General features: G+C 34.0%; 2 long non-coding RNA genes across 2 annotated transcripts; both read left to right on the top strand.

Annotated features, from left to right (window-relative positions):
- Positions 1-233: 233 nt before the first annotated feature.
- On the top strand, positions 234-1,789 carry LOC110896807. The gene is made up of 3 exons (XR_002568180.2): positions 234-363; positions 912-968; positions 1,521-1,789. It is a non-coding gene; the product is annotated as an uncharacterized LOC110896807 (long non-coding RNA).
- Positions 1,790-6,388: 4,599 nt separating this feature from the next.
- On the top strand, positions 6,389-7,944 carry LOC110896806. Its single transcript, XR_002568179.2, has 3 exons — positions 6,389-6,518; positions 7,067-7,123; positions 7,676-7,944. It is a non-coding gene; the product is annotated as an uncharacterized LOC110896806 (long non-coding RNA).
- Positions 7,945-8,500: the final 556 nt, after the last annotated feature.

The raw sequence follows: 8,500 nt of genomic DNA, 5'->3' as shown, positions 1-8,500 counted from the left end.
GGACACTCAGGCTGACATCTGTAACACCCCAAAACTTGTTTAGTATAATGATAAGTGAAAATAAGCAAATAATCTAACATAGTAATTAAATATGACAAAAATGATAAGTTAGTTTATGGGAAAGCCTAAGTTGAACACTCTTTCTAAGTGGGAGGGTCCATTGTGTAAGTAATACACTAAATGTTTTAATTAGTAAACAAAAATTAAAACCAAATACCCACATCTGGGTTCTGGTCGATCGAGCAAGAGAAGAGAAGGGAAAAACCCTAAAGCTTAACAATTTCAGCAAATTGAAGATGATTCAAGGACAAATTCGAATGCATGTCTTTAATTTCTCAATCATCTAAGTATCCTCAACCCTAGGTAAGTTAAATTAGTTGATTTGATGATCTTGATGAATTGGGTTTTGAACCAATCCGTGAAGATGTATGAAATTAGAATGATAGTGAGATAGAATCATCTCATGAAATATGAATCATGCTTGAAATTCTGACTATTTTGATGTTTAGATTAAAACCCACTTGTAGTAGTAATGTTATGAAGATGAAGATGCTGAATGTGTTAAATTGAGTATGGTTATGATATATGAAGTTAGATGTTGTAGATTATTATTATAAGGATCTGATTTAGGATGAAGGTTATGTGAAAATTAGTTGAATTTCATGATTTTGATATGAACTAGTAAGATCATGCATAATATACTTGTACACTATGCCTTGTAGATGGTACGCACGCAATGTGTTTGATGAAATGCCTAAGTGAGTTTAGTTATGGTTTTTACATGAATACTTGTTAAGTCGATGTAACTTCTTTATGATAATGGCGTATGTGATTAGTAGACACCATAATGAACTATAAGGATTGTGAAAGTAATGTTTTTAAAAGCTAAAGTATGGGATTATGACATATAGGCACGAAGAAGGAAGAAGGCGCAAGTCACTCGAAGGCATAAGTATCTCAAGATCGCGGTAAGTTCTTTTGAACTTTATTTACTCTACTAGTAGATTTACGATGATATTGAATGTTATTATTTGATAATACAATTCGTGCAATTTCTTTATGGATAAAGATTGGTTAGATGTAAAAGTTATCTCGAAAAAGGTTTTAGAAGTTATGTTATAGTGGATGCGAAATAGCAAATCCCTTGCGGATTTGGTTATGCTAACAAAGGGTATGATAAGCTATGCAAGTCGACAAGTTCTAGTTGAACAAGTCGAGTAAGAATAAGCTACTACCCGTTTTGAACGGGTGGTCATGAATGCTATGACAAATGCTTGAAGTTTAATCCGTTATACGGATGGAAAAGAAAGATTTATGTTGAAAGCAATTAACCCGATGTTACCGGGTCGTATGCGATAAGCTTGAACCTCATTATGAGGGTATATGCCATTACCCATTTAATTGGGTAAATCGAATGCGTAAAAATAATGAAATCATATGAACGAATGAAGCTAATATGTTGTTACATTGAGTTAAATGAGAATTACGACTAACTTTTGAAGTCTTGTCATTGAATGTAGGTAAATCCTCAACTTAGGCGACTCGGCGAAATGGAGCGAGCACACGATCAAAATATGTCTTACCAAGCGCTTCCGCTAGCTTATGTTAATGTTTTGGGTCAAAATACTTTTTGTACAAATTGTTGGTAAAACGCCTTTAAGTACTTGATGTTTTAGTTTTAGTAGTATCTTGTAGAATGATATTGTTTTGGTTGTGGTTAAAACAGGGGCATACTCGTTTTACGGACGGGTCATGCCCAATTTTTGTAAAAATTTTAATTATGTATTCAAGTTGGTATTTTTTATGTCTATTAAATTACTCTAGTAAGTAATTTACCTTTTTGGGTTGTCAAAGATTCGTATATTTTAAAAGTTTATGTTTTCTAGCGTCTTTGGATGTCATTTCTTCTAGACGCAAAAGCGGGTGTTTCAAGTTGGTATCAGAGCCAAGGTTTGAGGGATTCGGGCAAGAGTCTTAGTGCTCGAACTCAAACCGATGGCTCGTGCAAATGTGCTCGCTCCGAGATCGCCAATGAGGTAAGAATTTTAAACATTCGCTTAATATGAGTATGTGTAGTGCGTTACGGTTTAAGATTTAAGATTAATTAGGTTAAGAAGTGTTAAGATGGATAAAATGAGAAATCCCTGGACCCGGGTAGCTGAAAACGGACCCGGAAAACAGTCGGGACAGCTAAAAATAAAGTTCAGCAGCGATCAAGCAGAGGAGAGGCCGTCGCCGACGGGCCTCTGGCCGTCGCCGACGCCCCCCTAATGCCGACGCCCTAATTGCCTGTCGACGGACTAAAGTGGCTGACGCCACTTTCTGGAGCCCGTCGCCGACGGGTTAGGAAGCCGTCGCCGACGGCTTGTGTAATCCAGCTCACGAAAATTTTAAGATTTTCCAAATTTTAATTAACGATACTTCCCGGGAGCCTGATTCACGGTTTTGTATAGTCATTATGAAGCAAATTAAGTATGTAAGAAATAAATAAATAATGGCAATGGTATAAAACCATTAAACGTTGAATGGAATGTACAAAAGGGTATAAAACAAACGACGAACGTATGAAGTAAAGCTCGAAATGTAAGAATGAGGATAAGTAATATGGACTAATGAATAATGATATGTTGAAAGCTTATAATCCGTATTAAATGTAAAAGTTGAAAGTAATGTGTCGAATGATACTAAGTGAATGATGAAAGTTTAAAAAGGGGAGTAAAAGTTTAAAATTTAAGAATGCGAATGAAGTAATTATGGGCTAATGAACTATGATGTATAGAAGCTTGTGAATTATGATTTAAGTTCCCATACTTCTTAGAAATACCCGTTTTATGTTCTTGTCAAGTTATGAAGATCGTTGGCGATAAAGTAAAATTTATAAAAGTCGAATGTAACATATGGAATGGCATGAAATGAATGACGAATGTATAAAGTGGAGTTGGAGTTCGTATAAAAATTTAGATGAAAGTATGCTTTGATAGAATTACGCATTAGAGACTTGTACCTTGTACATGAATGGTGTGATGCTTATGTGTATTTAATGATTTGTTTTGTTATGGTAAGAGGCGAATATGTGCTAAATGTGAATCATATGAGCTTATTAGTAAAGGATATGTTGGAATTATGATATATAGTTACCTTGAATGATATTTGCTAATTGTAGAATAATGAAACATTAGCATGTAAAAGTATGTGTAATTGAATGTATATGTGTATTGTTTAGAGGATCACGTAAATTGTATATATCATACAATACGAGTATGAAATGCGTAGGATATTAATATTATGGACTACCATATTTAGATGGATACATGTTTAAAAGTTTAAAGTGTGTAAGCAAGACAGTTGACTTCCTAAAAGTCAACAGTATAGGAATATTATAGAACGGCCATTAGACTCAAATGTTAAGGTAAAGAGTTAATGTGTTATGTATTCAATGATTTATGTGTTATGCTTGATGATAGTTTAGATGTATGAATTGGAAATGAGATAACTATTAGGAAATGTCTCATTTATACGAAATTTGACTAACGAAAGTCAATTAACTTGTGAATAGTTGTGAGTATGCTCACGTAAGCTAAAGATGTTACGAACGCAATAATATGTAAGGATGAAATCTTGTCAATTGACTCAAGCATGGATGGTAAACAGGGTAAGAGAAAGTGATGCAGCAAGCATGAACATGGACGCTAAAGGTAAGTGATTTCGCCATCACTTCGAATTTATCCACATGAAGATGTATGAGTATTTGAACAGTCGAAAATTAAAGTGAAACATATAAATAAATGAGAAATGTTAAGATATGTTTTAGTTGGAATAGTTGGCTTATGTTAAACCGGTAAGACCTCATTATAGGGGTAAACCGGTCATAGATTCTAGTTGAGAAGTTTTAAGGCGGAAATGAGAACTTGGTAATGTTAATGAAAGGTATGGAGAGAATGTTAGGTGAGGTATTAGCTAAAGACATTTTGTAAATATGTTGAATTGAAAGAAAGTACAACGCGTGATACAGTACTTATATACAATAGGTACTAAGTGGTGAATAACATTAAAAGGCCAAATCATATAAAGTCAGTAAATAATAATTATTTACAAATTTTGGAAATATTACGTAAGAAATGCAACGTATAATGTAGGATACTCATTAGTAAGAGACATGCTAGAGAATGTAGGTGAATTAACAACAAACAAGGTGAACGAACAAATGGAAATGATATATTAAAAGATGGTCCTGAATTGACCGAAGCTCGAGAAAAACACGAGAATCATCTCACTTATGTCCGGTCAAGCTAGCAAAAAAGGGGTCTAACGATTCTTAAAGGATTGGATCAATATAAGAAACAAAGATAAGAATGAAAAGTTTAAGCTTACGATTGAATGTGAATCAAACTTAAGAAAGAATGGTGGGAACACCACTAGAAATAGGATGTAGAGTGTCGGGTAGAGACGCGCTACATGAATTAGGACATGGAATTAGTGCTAGGACCCAACACTTGAAGTTGAATGTAGAAGATTAATACGAAAATATATCATAAGAAATGACATGGTAAATGTTACGACGGAAGAACGTAAGGTACGGATGAAAATGTTAGAATATGAGAAATGGATTCAAACCAGTAAAAGAAAAAAAAAAGAAAAGTAATAAATTAAAGTTTGAATACGTAAGTGAAGACGGATTAAACAAGTGAGAATAAAAACTAAGTACCAAACTTAAATAAGTTATACGGGTCAAATGGCGATTGCCATTTGAACCCGGTATTTAATGTTTGTTTGTCAAGTTGATTACTTATAGGAGAGCATAATGTATGGGCATTCTTTGTCACAGTTTGGAAAGCATTAACCATCGCAAAGTGTAAATAATGAGTCAAGGGTTTTGACCCGCGCCAGGCACGTATAAAAAGATTATATTTTTAATAGGAGCTTAGGGCTCGACTAGAGAATGATGTGTCAGAATAGGATAACTGATACCCATATGTAAGAATGCATTTACAATTAGACTTTGGAAAAGTCAAACGAAATAAATGAAGTCCTTGCAATTGTGCAAATATATAGTACGAACGTGTACCTCGATGCAACCGCAGTAGGTGAGGGGGTGTTAGTCTGACCTTGAAAGGTCAAACTGTGAAAATTGGAGAAACAACCAATAAAAAGAAAGGATTGTATGTAAGAAATGGAATGTATGATATGTTTAGCATGTACGTAAGAAAACTTTGAAAGATACAATAGGCGAACAAACACCCTGTAGGACACAATTATGAAAGGTTATGTGCTGATTATTTATTTATAGATAAATATGATGAAATTCTTAGTAAAATGATAGTATTGAAGCTAGTGGAAGGATGCCCACGGGTGAGAGCATATTTCATGAATAAATGAGACCAATTCTGGTACGGAAGGTACATATAAAGAAGCAGATCGATCTGGTACGCGGATAACTAATTTATACAATAAAGTCGAGGTTAGTATAATAAGTAGTTCATGCAAAGAGCTAATAATAAAGTGCTGAGAAGGATTAAATTTTGAGACTAAACTCAAAGTTGTAATTAGTCTAAGTAACAGTAGTAACCGTAGAACGATACTTATTGCTCTTAGTAAGCATATAAAAAAATAATTAGGAAGAGGGTAGCCTTGTTATAATACTACCAAGTCATTTAAATGTATATAGTATGCGTATAATGATATGCTAAGCCCTCATATGAATAAGAAAGTAGTTAGAAGAATGTTAGTAATGGGATGATAGGGTTTTCTCTTGGTTACAATAATGAATTATATCGTGTATGAATATGTTATGCTGAGTTAGAAAGATAGAAACAAGCCATAAGCATAGGCTTGTACGACCAATATTATACAATTGAAATACATTTCAATGAACGAATCGCTAGTGGTGATGTATGCTAGGAGCTAGCATCATAAGGTAAAAACGACACTAGTAAGAGCTCTGGATCAGATTCTGACTTATATGCGATTATGAAAGTAATTCACCTAATTTAAGAACGGATGGACAATGCGCACAAATATGTTTGTGCATTGATTAAACTTTCGCCGAGATCCCAAATGCCTTTAGGTTGTAGTAAGCATCGTGAATGAATAGATGAGAAAAAAATAAGAGTAGAATGGGTCTAGTCGGAATGAGAAAGGTTTCGTGGACGAAACCTCTTTTAAGAGGGGTAGACTTGTAACACCCCAAAACTTGTTTAGTATAATGATAAGTGAAAATAAGCAAATAATCTAACATAGTAATTAAATATGACAAAAATGATAAGTTAGTTTATGGGAAAGCCTAAGTTGAACACTCTTTCTAAGTGGGAGGGTCCATTGTGTAAGTAATACACTAAATGTTTTAATTAGTAAACAAAAATTAAAACCAAATACCCACATCTGGGTTCTGGTCGATCGAGCAAGAGAAGAGAAGGGAAAAACCCTAAAGCTTAACAATTTCAGCAAATTGAAGATGATTCAAGGACAAATTCGAATGCATGTCTTTAATTTCTCAATCATCTAAGTATCCTCAACCCTAGGTAAGTTAAATTAGTTGATTTGATGATCTTGATGAATTGGGTTTTGAACCAATCCGTGAAGATGTATGAAATTAGAATGATAGTGAGATAGAATCATCTCATGAAATATGAATCATGCTTGAAATTCTGACTATTTTGATGTTTAGATTAAAACCCACTTGTAGTAGTAATGTTATGAAGATGAAGATGCTGAATGTGTTAAATTGAGTATGGTTATGATATATGAAGTTAGATGTTGTAGATTATTATTATAAGGATCTGATTTAGGATGAAGGTTATGTGAAAATTAGTTGAATTTCATGATTTTGATATGAACTAGTAAGATCATACATAATATACTTGTACACTATGCCTTGTAGATGGTACGCACGCAATGTGTTTGATGAAATGCCTAAGTGAGTTTAGTTATGGTTTTTACATGAATACTTGTTAAGTCGATGTAACTTCTTTATGATAATGGCGTATGTGATTAGTAGACACCATAATGAACTATAAGGATTGTGAAAGTAATGTTTTTAAAAGCTAAAGTATGGGATTATGACATATAGGCACGAAGAAGGAAGAAGGCGCAAGTCACTCGAAGGCATAAGTATCTCAAGATCGCGGTAAGTTCTTTTGAACTTTATTTACTCTACTAGTAGATTTACGATGATATTGAATGTTATTATTTGATAATACAATTCGTGCAATTTCTTTATGGATAAAGATTGGTTAGATGTAAAAGTTATCTCGAAAAAGGTTTTAGAAGTTATGTTATAGTGGATGCGAAATAGCAAATCCCTTGCGGATTTGGTTATGCTAACAAAGGGTATGATAAGCTATGCAAGTCGACAAGTTCTAGTTGAACAAGTCGAGTAAGAATAAGCTACTACCCGTTTTGAACGGGTGGTCATGAATGCTATGACAAATGCTTGAAGTTTAATCCGTTATACGGATGGAAAAGAAAGATTTATGTTGAAAGCAATTAACCCGATGTTACCGGGTCGTATGCGATAAGCTTGAACCTCATTATGAGGGTATATGCCATTACCCATTTAATTGGGTAAATCGAATGCGTAAAAATAATGAAATCATATGAACGAATGAAGCTAATATGTTGTTACATTGAGTTAAATGAGAATTACGACTAACTTTTGAAGTCTTGTCATTGAATGTAGGTAAATCCTCAACTTAGGCGACTCGGCGAAATGGAGCGAGCACACGATCAAAATATGTCTTACCAAGCGCTTCCGCTAGCTTATGTTAATGTTTTGGGTCAAAATACTTTTTGTACAAATTGTTGGTAAAACGCCTTTAAGTACTTGATGTTTTAGTTTTAGTAGTATCTTGTAGAATGATATTGTTTTGGTTGTGGTTAAAACAGGGGCATACTCGTTTTACGGACGGGTCATGCCCAATTTTTGTAAAAATTTTAATTATGTATTCAAGTTGGTATTTTTTATGTCTATTAAATTACTCTAGTAAGTAATTTACCTTTTTGGGTTGTCAAAGATTCGTATATTTTAAAAGTTTATGTTTTCTAGCGTCTTTGGATGTCATTTCTTCTAGACGCAAAAGCGGGTGTTTCAACATCAAAGCCATCAAAGAGGCCTTAGTTAAAATTATTAGCATTGCCCCTGCATCCATCTACAAAGATGATGATGATCAAGATGATGATGCCAAAAAGGGGGAGAAACATGACATGAAGAAGTTTGGAAGACCTACTCCAAAGCAAAAGCCAAATCAAAAGCTAGAAACTGAAAAGAAGTCTTCTGAAACCACTGCTGAAACACCTGTTAAAGAAAAGAAAAAGGGAGTTGATGAAACCCTTAATATTCTAGCAGATGAAGTGGAGAAAAACAGAAAGACAATTCAAAATCAGAATGAAACACATGAAAGGCAATGGAGAAAGGAACAAAATACAAGAAAAGAATGGGAAATGAAAACAAAGGGTGTTGGCACTTCCACCAGAAAGAAATCTTTCAAGCATAACAAACCACCAC

Source organism: Helianthus annuus, chromosome 12 (genome assembly GCF_002127325.2).
Source record: "Helianthus annuus cultivar XRQ/B chromosome 12, HanXRQr2.0-SUNRISE, whole genome shotgun sequence".
NCBI classification, from domain to species: Eukaryota; Viridiplantae; Streptophyta; class Magnoliopsida; order Asterales; family Asteraceae; genus Helianthus; species Helianthus annuus.
The sequence above is the reverse complement of the archived record's forward strand: the minus strand, read 5'-3'. Positions and strand labels throughout refer to the sequence as shown.